This window comes from Leopardus geoffroyi, chromosome C3 (genome assembly GCF_018350155.1).
Source record: "Leopardus geoffroyi isolate Oge1 chromosome C3, O.geoffroyi_Oge1_pat1.0, whole genome shotgun sequence".
Lineage (NCBI taxonomy): Eukaryota > Metazoa > Chordata > Mammalia > Carnivora > Felidae > Leopardus > Leopardus geoffroyi.
Genome location: NC_059338.1, coordinates 125,029,136 through 125,053,180, shown reverse-complemented (window position 1 = coordinate 125,053,180; position 24,045 = coordinate 125,029,136). Strand labels below are relative to the sequence as shown.

The 24,045-nt window shown below is 40.2% G+C and overlaps 1 long non-coding RNA gene across 2 annotated transcripts in view; it reads right to left on the bottom strand.

Annotated features, from left to right (window-relative positions):
- The window catches only part of LOC123586005, a 32,106-nt gene extending 9,167 nt beyond the window's left edge, over positions 1-22,939 (bottom strand). The window contains exons 1-2 of one of the 2 annotated variants that reach the window (XR_006706533.1): positions 21,853-22,939; positions 1,479-1,817 (exon numbers count right to left, since the gene is read on the bottom strand). This is a non-coding gene — a long non-coding RNA (uncharacterized LOC123586005). Of the gene's footprint in view, positions 1-1,478; positions 1,818-9,738; positions 11,545-21,852 lie in introns of those variants that run through there. The other variant, XR_006706532.1, reaches the window with a different exon arrangement.
- Between the last annotated feature and the right edge of the window lie 1,106 nt (positions 22,940-24,045).

Genomic DNA, 24,045 nt, shown 5'->3' with positions numbered 1-24,045 from the left:
TCTTTCCAGGGGCACCATGTGTGCCCCTGGGACTGTGCTTCCTATATGGAAACTGGGCATTCACTTGCCTCTCTCCCAAAATCTTGCTGCTTTGCACATTAGGGGTAAACATAAGAGACCTTTAATTATTTAAGGAAACACCATAAGCAAGTCATGTAGCCCTCAGGCAGCAGCAGAGATCTCTCCAAAATGAGGCTTTGTTATCTCAGGAAAATTTCCAGAGGGTTAACTGACTTATTATTGATGTGATCCCTATGGTGTAAGTCATCCTATTAGATTAGAAAAGAGGATTCAAAACTTGTTCCTGAAAATACAAATCAAAACCACACAGAGATATCACCTCACACCAGTCAGAGTGGCTAAAATGAACAACTCAGGAAACAACAGATGCTGGCGAGGATGCAGAGAAACGGGAACCCTCTTGCACTGTTGGTGGGAATGCAAACTGGTGCAGCCACTCTGGAAAACAGTGTGGAGGTTCCTCAAAAAATTAAAAATAGATCTACCCTATGACCCAGCAATAGCACTTCTAGGAATTTACCCAAGGGATCCAGGAGTACTGAGGCATAGGGGCACTTGTACCCCAATGTTTATAGCAGCACTTTCAGCAATAGCCAAATTACAGAAAGAGCCTAAATGTCCATCAACTGATGAGTGGATAAAGAACTTGTGGTTTATATATACAACGGAATACTACTTGGCAATGAGAAAGAATGAAATCCTGCCATTTGCAGCAACATGGATAGAACTGGAGGGTATTATGCTGAGTGAAATAAGTCAGAAAAGGACAGGTATCATGTTTTCACTCTTATGTGGATCCTGAGAAACTTAACAGAAGACCATGGGGGAGGGGAAGGGGAAAAAATAATTACAGAGAGGGCGGGAGGCAAACCATAAGAGACTCTTAAATACAGAGAACAGTGTGAGGGTGGATGGGGGGGTGGGGAATGGGTGATGGGCATTAAGGAGGGCACTTGTTGGGATGAGCACTGGGTGTTGTATGTAAGCCAATCTGACAATAAATTATATTTTTAAAAAAAGAAAAAAGAAAAAAAATAAATTGATCAGCATTAAAATTAAAAAAAAAAAAATTGTCCCTGACTCTAGTGGAGTGATCACTGACACCACCTTGACCCTGGAAGGTATTCAGATCATCTTCAGTTCACTGGCCAGGGCTGTCATGGATAAGTTACCCTAGATGTCTTCTTTACAGACCAAGGCAGAGTCCGTGTGGCGTGTAATACTGTACCTGTGTCAATACATAAGGCTAAGTGGAAAAGTCAATACAGAAACTAAAGGAGAAAGCCATATGGCTATGTAAGACTCTGATGGCTTTTGGAATTTGTTTTGCTAGTTGTATCCAGGATCCTGGGGGTATGATTGTGCAGATTTGCCCCAACCCGCTGCAATTGGAATGCTGTGGATAGCAGCCTTCATTAAATGCTGTGAGAGACAGATTAAATGGAGTCAGCCCTCACCTCGGTAGGTGGCTGACAGAGTGCAATACTCATCGGAAACTTCTCCGCGGGTCTCTCATGTTTCTGCACATCTTGTTCCAGACTGTCCTTTCAAAGGTGACTGTATAGTGAGCACTCTTGGAAGACAGAGAGAGTAGAGTGTTTCCTCTGAAGCAAAGGGTAGATTTGCTTACAGCCTTGTAGATGGTGTTTCCCTCGAAGGCAAAAGTCAGGCAAAGTTACTGCCCATGTAAGATGTGGGTGCCCCAAACTCAGGTTTCTTCTCCTGTAATGCCACCTGCTGTACGTGCAGGCCTCTATATCATCTGGTGGGAGTTGGGATTCAGACTGTTGCCCCTGCTGAAAAAAAAAAAAAAAAGAAATGTCAGTACAATGGCTACTGTTTCTCTGTGGATAATAAAGCCCTTGGTCTCTGATCCAGGAATATTGTAACAACATCCACAAAACTGTGGCAGGCTAATTTGCTAGCTTGTAAGCGGGATAAAGTCTCACACCCTTCACAGTGCTTAACCACCATATTCTCAAAATCCTAGATTTTTTTTTTTTTTAGATTCCTTCTCCTGTATTCAGTGATGATCCTCAAGGAGAGTGGCAATAGTAAGGAAGGTACAATTTATCTATCAGACTGGAGGAGCTGGTAGGGCTTCCAAGTGGAGATGACCAATGCAGAATTGGATATTATAGTATTTGGTATATGAGTGATATTAAAGCCATAGTTTTGATAAAGGCTACCCAGGAAGAACATATAACGTAAGTGGTGTGCCTGGGCCAGCTCACACCTGCTCGCAAGAGCCAATTTTGTGTACATCTTCCTAATCCTGTGTTCAGTGACTTCATGTTGGTAGCTTGAAGTTGGCCATATGAGGATATTAATGCCATGGAAATTAGCAAATGCTACAAATCAAAGGTTTCCCCCAACTCTTGTGAGAACTAGTCATTATCAGCATGCCACAACGGGGGCAGGTTCCTTACTCTATCCTCATGTCCAATGTGGAGAATAATTTTGCCTATATCATGGGATTGCTTAGAGGATTAGGCAAGGAAATCTATAAAGCATGTAGAATAGCCTTGGTATATATTGTATTTAATTGAATCTAAGATGCTACCAAATTGAAGATGCAGCCTTATTTTACAACAGACTGTCTAAATAGAAAAAAACACTGCTGGGGCGCTTAAGTGGCTCAGTTGGTTGGTTGAGCGTCCAAATCTTGACTTTGGCTCAGGTCGTGATCCCAGGGTCATTTATTTATTTAAATAAATAAATAAATAAATAAATAAATAAATAATGCTAATTAAACTATGCTTTCTTACCACATGATTGTAGGACATGTCTCAATTTCAATAATGGTAAAGTGTGAAAAAATGTCTGTCTTAGAATGAATAACATACAGTAGCTTGTTTATAAAATGCTTCACTGTATATTATCATTGCGATGAGCCACAATGGGTGTATGTGTAGTAAAATGTCATCTGTCTTATTCTACCATTTTAATCCTTAATCTATTCAAAACTTCTAAAAATAAAATTGCTGAGAAATCAGACAGTTTGTATTAATGAATGCATGGCATATAAGTAGGAAGGGAGGAGGAGATTGGAAATATGACTATATTTCAAAATAAAACCAAACACAAATTTCACTGAATTTTAAATTTAAATATTATTTTTTAATGAGAATTAAACGTATGCGAAACATCAGTGGGATCCTACAATAATACTTACAATCATAAATAAGTGAATGCAAAATTAGGAGTCCTCTGAACAATTTTTGCACATTTAAAACAGCATGTAAACTTATATGAAAATGAGGGGAGTATTAAGTGTATTTATTTGACTAATTATGTACATCCTGAGAAAAGGATAAGAAACTGGTAAATAATTACAAAGGAAGAGGGCTGCCTAAAGTGTAATTATCTCAAGTCTGTGGGAATGAATTTATATTGTATAAAGAAAAATTCCTGGAAACAAATGAATACAGGCTATCAAACTTGGAGAGAGAAGAGACACTACTACGTTTGTACAGGAAAACGTCAAAGGGAAATGTTGGTTATTTTTTTTTTACACCACTGCAACTAAAAATAAAATAGAAGAGCCTAACATAATTATGTGAAGAATTTGCAGCTATTACCCAGAATACAGTTTCAAGCAGGCTACACAATACAATGACCTTCAGCAAAACTTGACTCCAAACCCCATCGAAGTAATCTCCAGTTCCCTCTGTGGAAGCTTAATGTGCAGCATAAGATCTGGCTTTTGACCTCAAAATAACTCCAGAGCTCAGCACACTGTTTCCGGACTCACTGCCTAATGCACATGTGCCAGCTGCCCACAGCCGAGGCACTCTGCTAGAAGTGGTTTGCAAGCCACTTTTCAGACCATGTTGGGAAGGACACTCCCAGAGACCAGGGTAATGGACAAGGCATGACATTTTCAATCAGGAGATGTATTTCGGGTATGTCATTTAGGCATGTGCCTGGGGCAAAGCAGCCTGTCATCCCCAGAGTTCTCATCAAAAAGGAAGTAGTAAAACTTGCCTTTGAGAAATCATGAGACTCTTGAAAGCATCTATTTTTGAAAGTATTTTTAAGTTTTAAAAGTGCTTTACAGATACAATAAGGAATTATTATTACTATGACCACTACCACTCTTGTTTTCCCTGCAGAGCTGGCAAAGTCACAGTCACCATAGCATTGTATTATGAACTTGGGACAGGATTCCACACAAAATGAGTAGTAAATAATTATTTGATAGTGAAGGTATATTAAGATGTCTTCTTTTTTTTTTAATTTTATTTTTGATTTTTTAAAATTTACATCCAAATTAGTTAGCCTATAGTGAAACAATGATTTCAGGAGTAGATTCCTTAGTGCCCCTTACCCGTTTAGCCCATCCCCCCTCCAACAACCCCTCCAGCAACTCTCAGTTTGTTCTCCATATTTATGAGTCTCTTCTGTTTTGTCCCCCTCCCTGTTTTTATGTTATTTTTGTTTCCCTTCCCTTATGTTCATCTGTTTTGTCTCTTAAAGTCCTCATGTGAGTGAAGTCATATGATTTTTGTCTTTCTCTGACTAATTTCACTTGGCATAATACCCTCCAGTTCCATCCACGTAGTTGCAAATGGCAAGATTTCATTCTTTTTGATTGGCGAGTAATACTCCATTGTATATATATACACCACATCTTCTTTATCCAGTCATCCCTCGATGGACATTTGGGCTCTTTCCGTATTTTGGCCATTGTTGATAGTGCTGCTATAAACATGTCCCTTCGAAACAGCACACCTGTATTCCGTGGATAAATGCCTAGTAGTGCAACTGCTGGGTTGTAGGGTAGTTCTATTTTTAGTTTTTTGAGGAACCTCCATACTGTTTTCCAGAGTGGCTGCACCAGCTTGCATTCCCACCAACAATGCAAAAGAGATCCTCTTTCTCCACATCCTCGCCAACATCTGTTGTTGCCTGAGTTGTTAATGTAAGCCATTCTGACAGGTGTAAGGTAGTATCTCATTGTGGTTTTGATTTGTATTTCCCTGATGATGAGTGATATTGAGCATTTTTTCATGTGTCAGTTGGCCATCTGGATGTCTTCCTTGAAGAAGTGTCTATTCATGTCTTTTGCCCATTTCTTCACTGGATTATTTGTTTTTTGGGTGTTGAGTTTGATAAGTTCTTTATAGATTTTGGATACGAACCCTTCATCTTATATGTCATTTGCAAATATCTTCTTCCATTCTGTCGGTTGCCTTTTAGTTTTGCTGATTGTTTCCTTTGCTGTGCAGCTTTTTATCTTGATGAGGCCCCAGTAGTTCATTTTTGCTTTTGTTCCCCTTGCCTCTGGAGACATGTTGAGTAAGAAGTTGCTGCGGGCAAGATCAAAGAGGTTTTTTCCTGCTTTCTCCTCAAGTATTTTGATGGCTTCCTGTCTTACATCGAGGCCTTTCACCCATTTTGAGTTTATTTTTGTGTATAGTGTAAGAAAGTGGTCCAGGTTCATTCTTCTGCATGTCACAGTTTTCTCAGCACCACTTGCTGAAGAGACTGTCTTTATTCCATTGGATATTCTTTCCTGCTTTGTCAAAGATTAGTTGGCCATACGTTTGTGGGTCCATTTCTGGGTTCTCTATTCTGTTCCGTTGATCTGAGCGTCTGTTCTTGTGCCAGTACCATACTGTCTTGATGATTACAGCTTTGTAGTATAGCTTGAAGTCTGGGATTGTGATGCCTCCTGCTTTGGTTTTCTTTTCCAAGATTGCTTTGGCTATTTGGGGTCTTTTCTGGTTCCATACACATTTTAGGATTATTTGTTCTAGCTCTGTGAAGAATGCTGGTGTTACTTTGATAGGGATTGCATTGGATATGTAGATTGCTTTGGGTAGTATCGATATTTTAACAATATTTGTTTTTCCTATCCAGGAGCATGGAATCTTTTTCCAATTTTTTTGTGTCTTCTTCAATTTCTTTCATAAGCTTTCCATAGTTTTCAGTGTGTAGATTTTTCACCTCTTTGGTTAGATTTATTCCTAGGTATTTTATGGTTTTTGGTGCAATTGTAAATGGGATCGATTCCTTTATTTCTCTTTCTGTTACTTCATTGTTGGTGTATAGGAATGCAACCAATTTCTGTGCATTGATTTTATATCCTGCAAATTTGCTGAATTCATGAATCAATTCTAGCAGTTTTTTGGTGGAATCTTTGGGGTTTTACCAAAGTATCATGTCATCTGTGAAGAGTGAAAGTTTGACCTCCTCCTGGCTGATTTGGATGCCTTTTACTTCTTTGTGTTGTCTGATTGCAGAGGCTAAGACGTCCAATACTATGTTGAATAACAGTGGCGAGAGTGGACATCCCTGTCTTGTTCCTGATCTTAGGGGGAAAGCTCTCAGTTTTTCCCCATTGAGGATGATATTAGCATTGAGTCGTTCATATATGGCTTTTATGATCTCAAGGTATGATCCTTCTATCCCTACTTTCTTGAGGGTTTTTATCAAGAAATGATGCTGTATTTCGTCAAATGCTTTCTCTGCATCTATTGAGAAGATCATATGGTTCTTGTCCTTTCTTTTATCGATGTGATGAATCACATTAATTGTTTTGCAGATAATGAATCAGCCCTTAATCCCAGGTATAAATTCTGCTTGGTTGTGGTGAATAATTTTTTTAATGTATTGTTGGATCCGGTTGGCTAATATCTTGTTGAGGATTTTTGCATCTATGTTCATCAGGGAAAATGGTCTATAGTTCTCCTTTTTAGTGGGGTCTCTGTCTGGTTTTGGAATCAAGGTAATGCTGGCCTCCTAGAAAAAGTTTGGAAGTTTTCCTTCCATTTCTCTTTTTTGGAACAGCTTCAAGAGAATAGGTGTTAACTCTTCCTTAAATGTTTGGTAGAATTCCCCTGGAAAGCCATCTAGCCCTGGACTCTTGTTTTTTGGCAGATTTTTGATTACTAATTCGATTTCCTTACTGGTTATGGGTCTGTTCAAATTTTCTATTTCTTCCTGTTTCAGTTTTGGCAGTGTATATGTTTCTAGGAATTTGTCCATTTCTTCCAGATTACCCATTTTATTGGCATATAACTGCTCATAATATTCTGTTATTATTGTTTTTATTTCTGTTGTGTTGGTTGTGATCTCTCCTCTTTCATTCTTGATTTTATTTATTTGGGTACTTTCCTTTTCCTTTGGGATCAAACTGGCTAGTGGTTTATCAATTTTGTTAATTTTTTCAAAGAACCAGCTTCTGGTTTCATTGATCTGTTCTACTGGGTTTTTTTTATTTCGATAGCATTAATTTCTGCTCTAATCTTTATTATTTCCTGTCTTCTGCTGGTTTTGGGTTTTATTTGCTGTTCTTTTTCCAACTCCTTGAGAGACAGAGAGAGACAGAGCATGAGCAGGGGAGGGGCAGAGAGAGGAGGAGACAGATTCTGAGGCAGGCTCCAGGCTCTGAGCTGTCAGCACAGAGCCCTACGTGGGGCTCGAACTCACAAACTTCGAGATCATGACCTGAGTCGAAGTCAGGCGCCTGAGCCACCCAGGCGCCCCAAAATGTCTTCTTAACACACGTGTTTCAAGATAGAAGTATCACTTTTTTCTTTGTTTTTTAATTTTTTTAATGTTTACTTTTGAGAGAGAGAGGAGAGGCAAAAGCGGGGGAGGGGCAGAGGGAGAAAGTGAGAGAATCTGAAGCAGGCTCCAGGCTCTGAGCTCTCAGCACAGAGCCTGACGTGGGGCTCGAACCCACGAACCATGAAATCATGACCTGAGCTGAAGTCGGACCCTTAACCAACTAAGCCACCCAGGTGCCCCCTTTTATTATTATTATTATTATTATTATTATTATTGTTATTGTTATTATAAAGTCTAAAGGAATGCTAGAAAAATCATGGGCTTTTAATTCAGACAGACTGGGATTTGAATCAGCATTTAACACCTTACTAGCTGTATGATAGTAGGCAGTTTACTTAACCTCTCCGAGTTTAGGGAGCCCCACCTCCCAGGCTAATGGGCATTTCAGTGTGTAAAATGCCAACCTAGCTTGATGAATTCTAGCTTCCTCTCTCTGGTCTTAAATACTTTGTCTTTTTTCCTTACATTTTGCAGGGAGCTCTGGAAGAACTCAGTGGGGTTACGGGTGATGCTGTGTCGACTGGTAACAGCATTTATTCCGTTCTTTCTATATATCAGGCACTGTGCTGAGTCTTCCCATAACTGTTTTCATTTAATCCTTACACAACCCTATAAGAAAGGCATTAACGAACGTACTGTATTAGTTTACTATTAGTGTTGTAGCACATAACCAGAATTTTAGTGGCTTAACGTCCATGCACTTTCCAGCTTCTAGGGAACACTCGCTTTCCTTAGTTAGAGGCCCCTGCCTCGCTCTGACCTCTGCTTCTGCTGTACCATCTTTCAGTTTCCTGCCTCCCTCTTTCCTGTTTCAGGACCTTAGTGATTACATGGCACCCACCTAGATAATCTCCCCATCTCAAGATCCTTAGTCACGGCTGCAAAGTCCTGTTTGCCGTGTGGGGTAACACACTCACAGGTTCTGGGGATTAGGAAGTGGACTCTTGGAGGAGTCATTCTGTCTACCACACCGGCCTGTTTAACAAATGAGGGAACGGAGGCTTCTCAGCTCGGGCACCTCGTAATCAGAATCCACGTTCTCCATCTTTGCTCTGTACCCAGAAGCAATGTAGCCATTTGGTATGAGCAGGCGTGCCTCATTTTTAGGCGTGGTTATCACATTGATTGTGGCGACGACATTTGATAAGTAAGGATCAGACTTGAGTTTATTTTGTGCATTGTCTTGAGCTCAGAAGCCGTATTTATTATCTACTACCCAACTGATCACCTTCAAGAAAAACTTAGTATCGGGGCGCCTGGGTGGCGCAGTCGGTTAAGCGTCCGATTTCAGCCAGGTCACGATCTCGCGGTCCGTGAGTTCGAGCCCGGCATCAGGCTCTGGGCTGATGGCTCAGAGCCTGGAGCCTGTTTCCGATTCTGTGTCTCCCTCTCTCTCTGCCCCTCCCCCGTTCATGCTCTGTCTCCCTCTGTCCCAAACATAAATAAACGTTGAAAAAAAATTAAAAAAAAAAAAAAAAGAAAAACTTAGTATCTACCTGGCATGGTACCAGTTGTTACAAAGAATTAAAGACCCAATGCATTTTGTCCCTGAGGGAATTTCCGAAACAAACAATATAAAAATACAAAAGTGTATGTGTCAGACTGAAGCCCAGTGGGGATTGCTGCACCTACTGAGAAGGATAATTAGCACATTTAGTCGTTTGGAATTCTTTCCTGAGTCTTTTGTAATGGAGTTGTTGACTCCACTTCAGTTGCTGTATCTTATTTACTATTAGTTCATGAAACTATTGACTGAGGTTGAAACTTTGCTTTAAATTTTTTTAATATTCATTTTTGAGAGAGAGAGAGAGAGCACGCAAGCAGGGGAAGGGCAGAGAGAGGTGGGAGGGTAGAGAGGATCTGAAGCAGGCTCCCTTCTGACAGCACAGACCCAAAGCAGGGCTGGAACTCAGGAATCATGAGATCATAACCTCAGCCCAAGTCTGATGCTCAACCAACTGAGCCACCCAGGAATCCCTATATAAAAATTTTCAAGTTTGGAGACTCAGGGGCCCAACTGTACTGACAGCTCAGAGCCTGGAGCCTGCTTTGGATTCTGTGTCTCCCTCTGTCTCTGCACCTCTCCAAAATAAAGAAACATTAAGACATATTTAAAGTTTGGATGTTCAGCCTACTTACTGAATTCAAGCAATAATGACTGCTATAGAGATGAGTTCTGCTGAAGCAAATCAAGTTTTCCTCACTAAAAATGGATGAGACCATTTCACTAAAGGTTGGAATTCAGAGAAACATACAAACAAGTCCCCCAATAATAAGTGTGCTAAGTCATTAAACGTTATCTCTTTTCATTGCTTGTTTTTGCCAGTTTTTAAAGCAGCTTTCTTTCTGGTAAAAATGCTGGTGCCATTTACATCTGGTGCAGAGGAAACCTGGAAGGGAAGGAAGAACACACAAGCATTTGAGGTGTCTGCAAATGTGGGACCTCAGGAAAAGGGAAGAATCAGAGAAGAGAAAGGGAAAGGAGAGACAAAATGAAGAAGGCTGCAGGGAAAAGAGGCCTCAGGGAGGGAGTACAAGGAAATCCCACGGAACAGCATAACTCCCAGCTTCCGTTGCTGAGAATAAAGGGACCACAATTTCTCTCTTGAACACTGTTGATTTTTTTTTTTTTTTTTAATTTAGAAAGAGCTAAAAGGAGACCATTTTAGGTGATCAGGTCCTAGGGCCATTTGCCACTGCTAACACTTCTCTCAGGCTGTTCTCTGCACCTACAGTCAGGATGAGAATATTCTAGGGAGGAGAGAGGGAAGGAAACATGGGAGGAAGTGAGAGAAAGAGGAAGAGAGGGAAGAAAGAACTCTGCCTTGCTGGGGCTGCTGGTCAGGTGCTGAGTTGGCTGAGTGCCCTTTGACCTTTGAGAACAATTTGAATCATGGCTCCCCAGTCATGTTCAGATTGCACGTGCATATTCAAAAGTGCACAAAAAAAAAAAAAAAAAGAAAAGTGCACAAAGTACCTTACAGACGTGGAAGAAAACGTGTCTTTGACCTGGGGCTCTGAAACCACGTGTCACTCAGGGAATCCAGAAACTGAACTCCAGACCAGTGAGAGGAACTGAGCCTCCAGAAGCCCTATGAGTTCCTGTCCGCGTCAGTGGCTGGCAGTACAGCTTCGGGAGGATTTGGAAAAACACCGTATCTCAGAGGTGGAAGGGGTCAGGCAAAGCCACGTATGAAACAGAGAAAGTATTCTATCCTGTGCAATACGTGGATAATGAGGCCATTATTTATCCGATTGAACTTGAAGCTTCACGCTCTCTCTGCAGCTTTTCTTCTCCAGTTTGTCCATGTTTGTGGCTTTGAAAACAATTCATGCCTCGACTCCAATGCCAACATGGCCCTTCTGTTTATATACAGAAGACGCTTCTGCACTGTAATTCTATATTTATAATTCTTAAGGTACTTATATCTGGTAAATTTTTTGCTTAGCTCTTCATGTAACTCAATAGTACTATATTATCTACTGAAGAATAAAGGAGTGATATAACAAACAGCTTTACTCTGGAGGATTACCTTTTGCATGTTGCCAGATCTTAATTGTCCATCTTTCAGTTCTCTCTCTGTATGACCACAGTAAAGTGTTCCAGAAGGGTTAGGTAATGGCCCGCTGGCTTCAGCTAATTTCCTTCGAGAAGATTTATCTTTACTTGTGTCTGTACCAGTGACTGGATAACAGCACTTACAGGTTTGTGAAGCACTCCAATGTACCATCAACACAATGATAAAGAACAAAATGCTATCGTTTTTCTCACAATACATCACTGACAAAAATGAAACATTTGCTAGGTATTTCACACGAAAAAAATTTTTACTGACAACAATGATAAACTATGGAAATTTAATAATTGATGCATACCTTGTAAGAGAAACTTTCTTTAATAACATTTCTGTTATTCTGTTTGTTGACATTTGGTCAAGAATGGATCTTTTATTTTTTTAAGATTTTCTTTCTTTCTTTATTATTTATTTATTATATTTTTAGGGACAGAAAGAGTGCAAGTTAGGGAAAGGGGGTGGGGACAGAGAGAGATTGAGAGAGAGGGAGAGAGAGAGAGAGAGAGAAAGAATCCCAAGCAGGCTCCACGCTGAGCATGGGGGCTCCATCCCACAACCCCGGGATCATGACCTGAGCAGAAATCAAGAAATCAAGAGTCCGAAGCTTAACCGACTGGGCCAGCCAGGTGCCCCAAGAGTGGATCTTTTACATCTAACTATTGACCTATTCCTCTGAGCTAATTTAAGAATTTGGTGGTTGTTCAGAAAGAATCGTCTATGGGCTGATGTGGGGAATTGAAGATTTGCTTCTTCTCCATTCTCTGTGCCCTCTCAGAAGTTTTCCAGGAGAGGCAAATTTGTAATGTAATCACCATTTTGAGGCCTACCGTGAACCAGACCCAGCTGCGCGACTCCCCGTACAGGAGTTATTTGACTCCTCACAGGACTTCTCTGAGGTAAACAATACCCCTATTTTACTTCTAATTGATACATTCAGATCTCATGAGCCTTTGATTGCAAAGAAGGTTGTAATTTTAAATGCTCGAGTTATCTGGGGCGCCTGGGTGGCTCAGTCGGTTAAGCAGCCGACTTTGGCTCAGGTCATAATCTCGCGGTCCGTGAGTTTGAGCCCCGCGTCAGGCTCTGTGGTGACAGCTCAGAGCCTGAAGCCTGTTTCCGATTCTGTGTCTCCCTCTCTCTGACCCTCCCCCGTTCATGCTCTGTCTCTCTCTGTCTCAAAAATAAATAAACGTTAAAAAAAATTTTTTTTAAATGCTCGAGTTATGGTACCTCTGACTAGGACAAGAAACGACCTGACACTGTATTGTCCCTGGTATGTGGTGAGTGTCTTGGGTGCATGTCTTGGCCCTGGAGCAGCCCTGGTTCTTCTGCTCGAGCTTCCCTACAAAGTCTCCAGCCCAGGGCTGTGCTGCGGCTGTCCCTGTGGAGGAGAAGAGGAAGAAGAGGAAAGAAGAGAGACAAAGTACCTACATGTGTCAGGCAACAGGCTGTGTGTCTTAGCCGCACTACCCTTTGGTCCTCATAAACGCCCTGTAAAAGAAGTCCCATTATTATCCCCATTTTATGGGCTGAAGGAAGGAAAGGGGCCTCGGAGGGGCTGAGGAACACGTTCAGAATGCTGGCAACCAGCAGGCATCAGCCACACACTTAGGTTTGTCTCCTCCCGTGCTCTTCAACTGCTGTGCCAGAGTCAGTATTACTACATTGCTGCTAGATTATAGTAATAGATTTATTGCCAAATACATGCTCTTAAAATACTCGTTTTAGGGGCACCTGGGTGGCGCAGTCGGTTAAGCGTCCGACTTCAGCCAGGTCACGATCTCGCGGTCTGTGAGTTCGAGCCCCGCGTCGGGCTCTGGGCTGATGGCTCAGAGTCTGGAGCCTGTTTCCGATTCTGTGTCTCCCTCTCTCTCTGCCCCTCCCCCGTTCATGCTCTGTCTCTCTCTGTCCCAAAAATAAATAAACGTTGAAAAAAAAATTTAAAAAAAAATACTCGTTTTATTTAATTCTGCCTCAGAGTAGTACAAGCCCATATAGATTCTACTCAACATGATTGTCTTCGCCCACTCAGGCTGCCATAACAAAATATCATAGATTAAGTGGCTTAAACAGCAGACATATTTGTCACAGTTCTGGAGGCTGGAAACTCTAAGATGAATGTGCCAGTCAGTTCTGTTCCTTGTTGAGGGCTCACTTCCTGGTTCATAGAGGGTCATCTTTTCACTGTATCCTCATATGACATGGAGACAAAGAAAGAGAAAGAGCAAGCAAGAGACAGTGAGACAGAGAGAGATCTGTGTCTCTTCTTAGAAGACACAAATCTCATGAGGCTTCATCCTCATGACCTAATTACCTCCCAAAGGCCCTACTTCCAAATATCATCACATTAGGAGTTAGGGCTTCAACATATGAATTTTGAGGTGATGCAAACAGAATGCAAACATTCTGTCCAGGACAACGATGAGTAAAGAAAACTATTTAACAAGAGATGTGTGTCTTCTTCTACATCACAACTATCTTGTCCTATATATTCTTACATCTGGGTATATTTTTAAATACCTTAAATATTACAAAAGTGAATTTGTTCTACGGTGACTACAAGCCCTGGCTTCCCCAGTACAGTTTTGGCTTATGCCTGCTGTCCTGGTAGAATTATTAATAACACTCCTTCTCACTCTCAAAAGTGTCCTGGTTTGAATAATAAATTATATGGGCATCTTTTTTGTTACCAACATTTCACAATGTTTGTAGATTAGAAAGTTTTGATAATTTTTGAAGCTGGGTGATAGGTATATGGGGATTTATTTAATTTTCATGCTAAAAATCTTAAATACATATATTTATAGTTAAGTTTCTATAGTTATGATTTAAACAAATGAGGAGTATTAATTTGTTTTTAAGTTCAAGCAGTTGTATCTCTTTCAAATATAAAAATATCATTAATGAAGCAATAACTTATACTTCTTTTCTCATGTACAAAAATTGCATTCCTGAAGAGTTGTTGTAACTGAAAGGACACAGATTGAACTATTGTAATTGAAAGTTTTTTGAATGAATTAGGAGTATTTGTTACATTAAAAGACCAGAGGGAATACTGTCACTCAATAAAGAATCTCTTTGTAGAGGTGCCTGGCTGGCTCAGCTGGTAGAGCGTGTGACTCTTGATCTTGGGGTTGTGAGTTCAGGCCCCATGTTGGGTGTAGAGATTACTTAAAAATAAAATCTTAAAAAAAAAATCTCTTTGTAAAAGTATTATTTTTTTTTTTTAAGAAGGCAGCAGGAGGATAAGACACAAAAATTTCCTGAAGGAGATGACACTAGAACCAAGGATTATAGGATGAATGAGAAACAGTGATGTGTAGGGAAATACCAGCAAACCAAGTGCATTAGAGACTTCTAGTAATTTAATAATTAAAAATGGACCTTGAATGATTGGTCAGATTAGGAAGAGCTAATGAAGGTGAAACAGAAATTGGACTTTGAGAATTGAATTGGAAGCAAGTTAAATGGAGAAAACTAGGGGAAATGATCTAAAAGCCAGATCTTTTAAATTTTATTTTACATTTTTATGTAGTTAACATACAATGTTATATTAGTTTCAGGTGTACAATATAATGATTCAACAATTCTACCCATTACTCAGTGCTCATCACCACAAATGTACTCATCCCCTTCACCTATTTCATCCATCCCCCCACTCACCTCCCCTCTGGTAACCACCAGTTTGTTCTCTACAGTTAAGAGTCTGTTAAAAAAGGGGCGCCATGGGGCGCCTGGATGGCGCAGTCGGTTAAGCGTCCGACTTCAGCCAGGTCACGATCTCGCGGTCCGTGAGTTCGAGCCCCGCGTCGGGCTCTGGGCTGATGGCTCAGAGCCTGGAGCCTGTTTCCGATTCTGTGTCTCCCTCTCTCTCTGCCCCTTCCCCGTTCATGCTCTGTCTCTCTCTGTCCCAAAAAAAATAAATAAACGTTGGAAAAAAAAAAAATTAAAAAAAAAAAAAAAAAAAAAGGGGCGCCTGGGTGGCGCAGTCGGTTAAGCGTCCGACTTCAGCCAGGTCACGATCTCGCGGCCTGTGAGTTCGAGCCCCGCGTCAGGCTCTGGGCTGATGGCTCAGAGCCTGGAGCCTGTTTCCGATTCTGTGTCTCCCTCTCTCTCTGCCCCTCCCCCGTTCATGCTCTGTCTCTCTCTGTCCCAAAAATAAATAAACGTTGAAAAAAAATAAAAATAAAAAAAAAATTAAAAAAAAAGAGTCTGTTAAAAAAGAAAAAGTCTGTTGAGGCACCTGTGCGGCTTAGTAGGTTAAGTGTCCCGCTCTCGGTTTTGGTTCAGGTCATGATCTTACAGCTTCGTGGGTTCGAGCCCTGCATCAGGCTCCGTGCTGAGACCTCAGAGCCTGCTTGGGATTCTTTCTCTCTCTCCCTCTCTCTCTGGCCCTCCCCTACTCATGCTGTCTCTGTCTCTCTCAAAATAGATAAATAAACTTTGAAAACAAGAGTCTGTTTTGGGTTTGTCTGTTTTGTTCCCTTGTTCATTTTTTTGTTTCTTGAATTCCACATCTGAGTGAAATCATATGGTATTTATCTTTCTCTAACTGACTTATTTCACTTAGCATTATACCCTCTAGGTCCATCCATGTTGTTGCAAATGGCAAGATCTCATTCTTTTTTATGATTAATATTCTAATATATATATATATATATGTAGAACCTTAAATTGCGAGTGACTTGTTCTGCAAGCGTTCTGCAAGATGAGCAAACATTTTCTAATAAATTTTAACTTGGTAAACGAGTGATGCCGTGCAATGCAAGTAGTGCGTGATGTCAAATGTTACGTGATCACCAACGAGCCAATGGTTCTTGAAATTTGCTTTGATATACAAGTGCTTTGGATTACCAGCATGTTTCTGGAACAAATTGTGCTTGCGAACCAAGATTTTACTGTATATACACACACACCACATCTTCTTTATCCTTCATCTATCGATGGACACTTGGGCTGCTTCCATAATTTGGCTATTGTTAATAATGCTGCAATAAACATAGGGGTGTTTGTATCTTTTCAAATGAGTGTTTTTGTATTCTTTGGGTAAATAACCAGTGTAAAAGGATTGTTAATGTCCTCACTTATGTTTTGTGCAAGGATGTATATTTTACACAACTCGAGAGGCAACCCAGTAGTTTAGTTTTCTCATCTGTAAAATAAGAGAATACTAGCTACTTAGAAAGCTGTTGTGAGGATGAATTTTTACATTTCACGTAAAGAATAAAGCTCATTGCCTGGCACACAGTAAGAACTCAATAAATGTTAAAATTTTTCTTTGTGGTAAGGTGACGATGTATTATTTCAAGTAAAGTGTTAAATAACAGCAGCAACAAACACTCTTAGAACGCATTACTTTGTACTTCCGTACTTCTGTTTTGTAATTGAAGACAGAGAATCAAAATATTCAACATGTCTAACTGGGCAGTATGAAAGTAAAACTTCTATCAGGAAGATACATAAATTAGGTTTGCACTCTCTCGTTAATTCAGCCAGCCAGTCAGTCATGAACTATTTACCAAAAGCCCAGTATGTGCAAGCTGGGACCTGTGCAATTAGAGCAGGGCAAAGCGTGCAACCTGAATGCAGGATGCAATAGAAAACCGATGTGGTCATGATATTGCAGTTCAGGTTAACTTTGGTGGAATTAAGAAGTACTGTTTAGAGGCGCCTGGCTGGTTCAGCCTGAGAACATGCAACTCTTGATCTCAGGGTTGTGAGTCTGAGCCCCATGCTGGGTATAGAGATTACTTAAAAATAAAATCTTTACAAAAAAAGAAAGAAAGAAAGAAAGAAAGAAAGAAAGAAAGAAAGAAAGAAAGAGAGAAAGAAAGAAAGAAAGAAATCCTGGTTAAATTATAAATCCTTTCATTAATCAGTAATATACCTTTCCACCCTGGCCATAGAGTTATTTTCCACATGTTTTAACAAAGAACAAAGATGTCTCTGATGTGCTTTTCACTTGTACATTTTCTATGCCTAGAGGCATAATGCAGTCTATGAAAAATCTTTCTTTTGTTCTTTTCATTGTCTCTCAAAGCCTCAAGCCTTAGGGCCTTTGAAATAAATCAATACTGAATTCATTGACTTAGGCATTCCAACGGAACAAAGAGAACTTCAGAGACTAGACAAAGTATTAAAAACATTTGGAATATTTTCTTCCCAGAGTGCCCACGTTTTTCTTATTGGAAAGCAACAGTTAACAGCATTCTTGTAGCTGAATCGCCATTGTTTTGCTTGCATACAAACTAAAAACGTTGTCAATCATCTCCTTCCCAAATTAATTTTGTAAATAACAAAGTTAGCACCTTGTCATTTAAACAATAGCCACAAAAAAGACGACGATGATAAAATGCTTAATTTTGGACACTCTCCTATTACTCTATGTTTTGAATAGTTTTCAGACAACATACGTACTTGAGTATATCACAAGCTAAATACTATCTGGATAATTTAAAATATTTAACAAGTTTTCCTGAATATGCAAAGACTTTGACCTATTCCTGAGAAGCTTACAACATTTCAGAAAACAAAATCAGGAGAAAATAAGCTTACCCCTGTGGTATGAGGCCGTTTAATAGCTTTAGGGTTGTTAAATATTCTCTTTTGGCTTCTCAGTCAATAGAGACAGGAAGCACTGACTGGCTGGCTGTCTATTAGCATGTTTCCAGTTGTAAGACAGAAAGCCCAACTCATACTGGTTAACAATAACTGAACTGGTTGACAATAACTTTAACAGTAACAACTTTAAACAATGGTTTAAAGGTGAGATAGCCTTTAAAATGATTCAGCAGCTCTGTGGTATCAGAAGAACCCCTTTAGGGAAACAACCCAAACGTCACACTTCTTTCTCTACATACTCTGCCCTTTCTCAGAGTCTTACTGTCATAATATATACGATCCCGATACAGCCTGTCTAGAATCAAGCCTACCTATATATATGATTCCCAGGAAACCCTCAAATCCTGTTAGCCTCAAAAATCTCACTCCCTAACCTATCACCCTCTAAAATAACACTGCCATTAGAATACCTTGTTCGAAGAAACTGCATGATAGCGGGAGCAAAGAATTTGGCATCAGAGGATTACTGCTACTACCCCACTGCATAATTATGGGATTTAGAGCAAGCTATTAACATCAATGATTTTCAGTTTCCTAATCTGTAAAATGGAGCTTACAAATAATGTACTCGTACACCTTATGAAGAATACCTGGCAAAATCCTATCGCAATCACATTACTGAATGATAATACGTTGGGAGCATTGTTTGAATGTCTCCAGAAAGCTCTTTGTTTGCCTGTTGTCTGTGGCGGCTTTTGTGATACTATGGCAGAGTAGAGTGACTGTAAAAGAGACTCAATGCTTAAAATACTATCTGGCCCTATGGGAAAAGTTTTCAACCCCCACCCCAGAGAAGGAAGGCTTTATTACCTGAGTTGCAGCTTTACAAAGAGCCTCGTTTTGGGAACCCTCTTGCACTGTTGGTGGGAATGCAAATTGGTGCAGCCACTCTGGAAAACAGTGTGGAGGTTCCTCAAAAAATTAAAAATAGACCTACCCTATGACCCAGCAATAGCACTGCTAGGAATTTACCCAAGGGATCCAGGAGTACTGAGGCATAGGGGCACTTGTACCCCAATGTTTATAGCAGCACTCTCAACAATAGCCAAATTATGGAAAGAGCCTAAATGTCCATCAATTGATGAATGGATAAAGAAATTGTGGTTTATATACACAATGGAGTACTACGTGGCAATGAGAAAGAACGAAATATGGCCCTTTGTAGCAACGTGGATGGAACTGGAGAGTGTTATGCTAAGTGAAATAAGCCATACAGAGAAAGACAGATACCATATGTTTTCACTCATATGTGGATCCTGAGAAACTTAACAGAAACCCATAGGAGAAGGGAAGGAAAAAAAAAAAAAAAGAGGTTAGAGTGGAAGAGAGCCAAAGCATAAGAGACTCTTAAAAACTGAGAACAAATTGAGGGTTGATGGGGGGTGGGAGGGAGGGGAGGGTGGGTGATGGGTACTGAGGAGGGTACATTTTGGGATGAGCACTGGGTATTGTATGGAAACCAATTTGACAATAAACTTCATATATTGAAAAAAACAAAACAAAACAAAGAGCCTCGTTTTCTTGAATCACTGGAAAAAAGGGAGAGCAATTTGGAACATCCATATTTTTAACCAAAAGATATGAGTCAGAGTCCCAACAATGAACAGATGGCTATTTGAACACAGGTAATTTGAGGAGGGTCTATTGATTTATTTAGTTTTTGTTTTTCCTCTTTTTTTTTTGAAGTTAACTTATTTATTTTGAGAGAAAGCACAAGTGGGGAAGGGGCAGAGAGACAGAGGAAGAGAATCCCGAGCAGGCTCTGCACCACCAGTGCAGAGACTGATGTGGGGCTCAAAACCATGAACCAGGAGATCATGACCTGCGCAGAAGTTGGACGCTTAGCTGATTAAGCCACCCAAGTGCTCTGAGGAGGGTCTATTTAAAAAGGAATGAGGGGTGCCTGGGTGGCTCAGTTGGTTGGGCGTCCGACTTTGGCTCCTGTCATGATCTCACGGTCCATGAGTTCGAGCCCCACGTCGGGCTCTGTGCTGACAGCTCAGAGCCTGGAGCCTGTTTCAGATTCTGTGTCTCCCTCTCTCTCTGACCTTCCCCCATTCATGCTCTGTCTCTGTCTCAAAAATGAATAAACTGGGGCGCCTGGGTGGCGCAGTCGGTTAAGCGTCCGACTTCAGCCAGGTCACGATCTCGCGGTCCGTGAGTTCGAGCCCCGCGTCGGGCTCTGAGCTGATGGCTCAGAGCCTGGAGCCTGTTTCCGATTCTGTGTCTCCCTCTCTCTCTGCCCCTCCCCTGTTCATGCTCTGTCTCTCTCTGTCCCAAAAATAAATAAACGTTGAAAAAAAAAAATGAATAAACGTTCAAAAAAAATTTAAAAAGGAATGAATTTAGGAGCTGGGGTTCACCACCTGAAGGGGTGAGGGAATAGTTGCTAGGAACCGGGAAAAGACAACAGTGTAGAGTTAGTGGCCCTGAGAAAAATGAGGACTTCTAGTCCAGGGACACAGCCAGCTCCAGGAGACTTTGCACAGAAGGAAACAAGGGAATAAATACTCTGACTTTGCTTTCCTCTTCTCTTTCCTTACTGGGACTTCTCCCTGGCTAAATGCAACCAGAGGTCCTCAGTGCCACTGGACCTGAGAACAGATCATCATAGTCCATACTATCCAACCTCCTGGGCAGAGAGCAGGGTGGAGAAGGCTGTAAACTGGTTAGAGTGAGACAAATAGAAAATATCTGGCACAGAGAGCTACCTTGAGGGTTTCTGTGAGCAGAATGAAGAAATGTAGCAGTAAAACAGATTGCGACTCAGGCTTTTCTTAGAGGGTGTCTAGATAGAATGACATCCTGGTGGCAACGAGAATACTTAGCATACAGATCTTGGTTTCTTAATATCTTCCTCTGATAAAAGGGATTAGTGCTCCTTAGAGAAATGTCTTTCTGGGACATGTAGGTCCAGCACAAGGTAAATACAAGATGAGCTTGGGGGACCTTGTTTTGCCAGAGTAAGGAAGAGCTAATACAGGAAACGGGAGTCAGCTGAAAGGGGCTCCCGCTGGCAAACTCTGAACCAATCTGAATATCAAATACTAATAGTTAAGAATGAACTTCAGACTAAACTAGGAGAACATGAACACATCACAATACAAATAAATGGGGAGAAAAGAAAGTTCTACCTTACAGTAAACGTCTTAGAATATATCCCTATCAATTACTTATTAATCAGTGAACACAAAGTACTCATTAGTTGATTTTACAGTGGAGAAATATGGCAAACATCACATTAACCAAGTGACAAATGTTGTCATCATCAGTAATGAGACAAATCACGTGCCCCTCATATGATGTAATAAGGGAAACACAGCGTCACTTCTATGGTATTCTTACAAACGTGGGTAAGGAGAGATACCATGATGAAATATCAGACTAACCCAAACCAATGGATAATTAAATGATTAACTAGCCCGTGCATTTTAAAAAATGATGGGTTTTAAATTTGTTTATTTATTTGTAAGTAATCTCTCCACCCAACGTGGGGCTGAAACTCATGACCCAGAGATCAAGAGTCACATGATCTACTGACAGAGCCAGCCAGGCACTCTAAAAAATGACAGGGTAATTAAAGACAAGGAAGATCTAAGAAAGTTACTTATTGAACAAAGCTAAAGAAGAATCATAACTAAACCCAACACCTGACCTTAGGCTGGATCCTGGATGCATAATGGAAATTATGGGGATAATACTCAGAATTTGAATGAGGGTCTGTGGATTAGGAGGCACTATTGAATCATTATTAATTTTCTGGTTGATGATGGCACTATGGCTACAGTCTTTGCTTTCTTAGGAAATACACACTAAAGTATTATGGGATAATGAGAATCATGCCTAAAACTTAAATACAGAGGGAAAAGGAATATGTGTATGTGTGTCTGCATGTGTGTGTGGGGGGGGGGTGTAGAGAAAAAGGAATGATAAGGCACATGTGGTAAAATGTTAACAATGGGCAAATCTGGGAGAAGGGTATATAGGGCTTTTCATACAATTTTTCTAACTTCTCTGTACATTTGAAATTATGTCAAAATAAAGAGTTAAAACATACTTGAAAATGCTGATACCTAGGGGCTCCTGGATGGCTCAGTGGTTGTACTTGGGCTCGGGTGGTGACCTCATCGTTCATGAGTTCCAGCCCCACGTCAGAGTCTGCTGTCAGCGCAGAGCCCGCTTCAGATCCTCTGTTTCCCTCTCTCTGCCCCTCCTCTGCCCTCTCTCTCTTTCTCAGAAATAAACATTAAAAATTTTTAAAAAGAAAAGAAAAGCAAATGCTGATGCCTAGACACCATCCAAGATCAGTTTAGTCAGAATTTCTGGGGGTAGGGCTTCCAAGTCTCCCCAGGTGAGTTGCACAGGCTGCAGAGGCTGAGCTCTCATGGTTGGTGTAGCCCCTTCTCTCTCAGCCACTATCCAGGCTCCACAGCTTACAAAAGAAGCAGCAAGCACTTCCCGTTGGTTCATAATGTGCCAGGCCCTGGATTAAGGACTTTGGACACAGAAAGGAATGAGACTCACATGGTCCTTGGCATATGGCAGGGGCAAAAGTGTACTGGAAACAGGCTGCTGTAGGGCCCTCTGCCTGTCCAAATGTGCATGAAATTGAAATTGTGGAACTATGAGCCAGGAGCCTTTTTCTCACCCTCAAAGTCGAGAGGGGCCCGTACCTTCTGATGTGGGTTATGTTAGAGAGGCACAGCGCTCTGGGCCTTGTCTCTTCTGCAAAAGGCTTGAGCAAGCCTGGGTTTTTCAGAGGCTCCCCCTCTGCCCTCAGAAGAGCTGTTACCTGGCATAGTCCCCCTCTTCTTTGTTCTTAGTCTCCACCTGTGAGTTTAACATTTTACCCACACATTTTAATTTCATCATAATTTTATATCCCTTAATGTCTGTTTTAATCTTTTACCTAATTGACTTTCAGCATCTTTACCACTCTAAATATCCCTAGTTTATTTGATTTTATTTTTAATATATATATTTTTGAGATTCAAGTTCATGGTTAGTGTAAAAAATTAAAACTGTGCTGAAATAGATAATGTAGAAAGCAAACTTCCCCAAATCCCATCAGCAGGGATAATCATTGTTAATAATTGATGTATATTTCTCTAGATCTGGTTATATGTATATGTATATATGTAAAGATACTTTATTGATGTTAATAGTAAGAGAAATGGTACTTGACTTTATACACCATTTAAAGTCTTTCTCTTTTTTCAGTTAAGAATATATCATGGGAAATGAAAACAGGATATTGAAAAGATGCCTGAACTTCTGTGTTTATTGTAGCAGTATTCACAATAGCCAAGATATTAAAAAAAGCTAACAACCTAAATGTCCATCAATGGATGAATGAATGGGTAAAGAATGCATATACATGTGTTTATATATATGTTTATATATATATATATAATGTTTATACATATATACACATATACATAACATTGTATTACATATATGTATCATATACCACTATATATATGTGTGTGTATATATATATATATATATATATATATACATATGTATACACATAACACACACACACATGCATCATGTTATTCAGCCATGAGAAATAAGGAAATCCTGCTATTTGGGACAACATGACCTTGAGGGCATTATGTTAGGTGAGATAAGTCAACCAGAGAAAGGCAAATATTCTGATATTACTTATATGTGGAATCTAAAAAAAAAAAAAAGGTGAACTTGTAGAAGCAGAGAGCAGAGTGGTGTTTACCAGGGCTTGTGGGGTAGGTAGAGGAATGGGGAGATGTTGGCCAAAGGGTACAGACTTGCAATTAGAAGATGAGTAAGTTCTGGAGATTTCATGCACAGCACAGTGATGATAATCAATACACTGGGTTATATACTTCAAAGTTGCTAAGAGACTAGACCTTAAGTATTCTCATCACAAAAAAGAACTGATATTTATGCAATGTGATAGAGGTGTCAGCTAACACTACAGTGGTGGTGATCATATTGCAATATATAAATGTATTAAATCAACAGATTATATACCTTAAACTTACACAATGTTATATGTCAATTATATCTCAATAAAAATGCACATTTTTTTTTAAGATTTTATTTTTTAGGTAATCTCTACACCCAACGTGGGGCTCGAACTTACAATCCCAAGATCAAGAATCACATGCTTTAACAATTGAGCCAGCCAGGTGCCCCAATAAAAATATACATCTTGAAATTTTTCTCATGGATTCATTCAAATTTTATATATCATACAAATATAAAC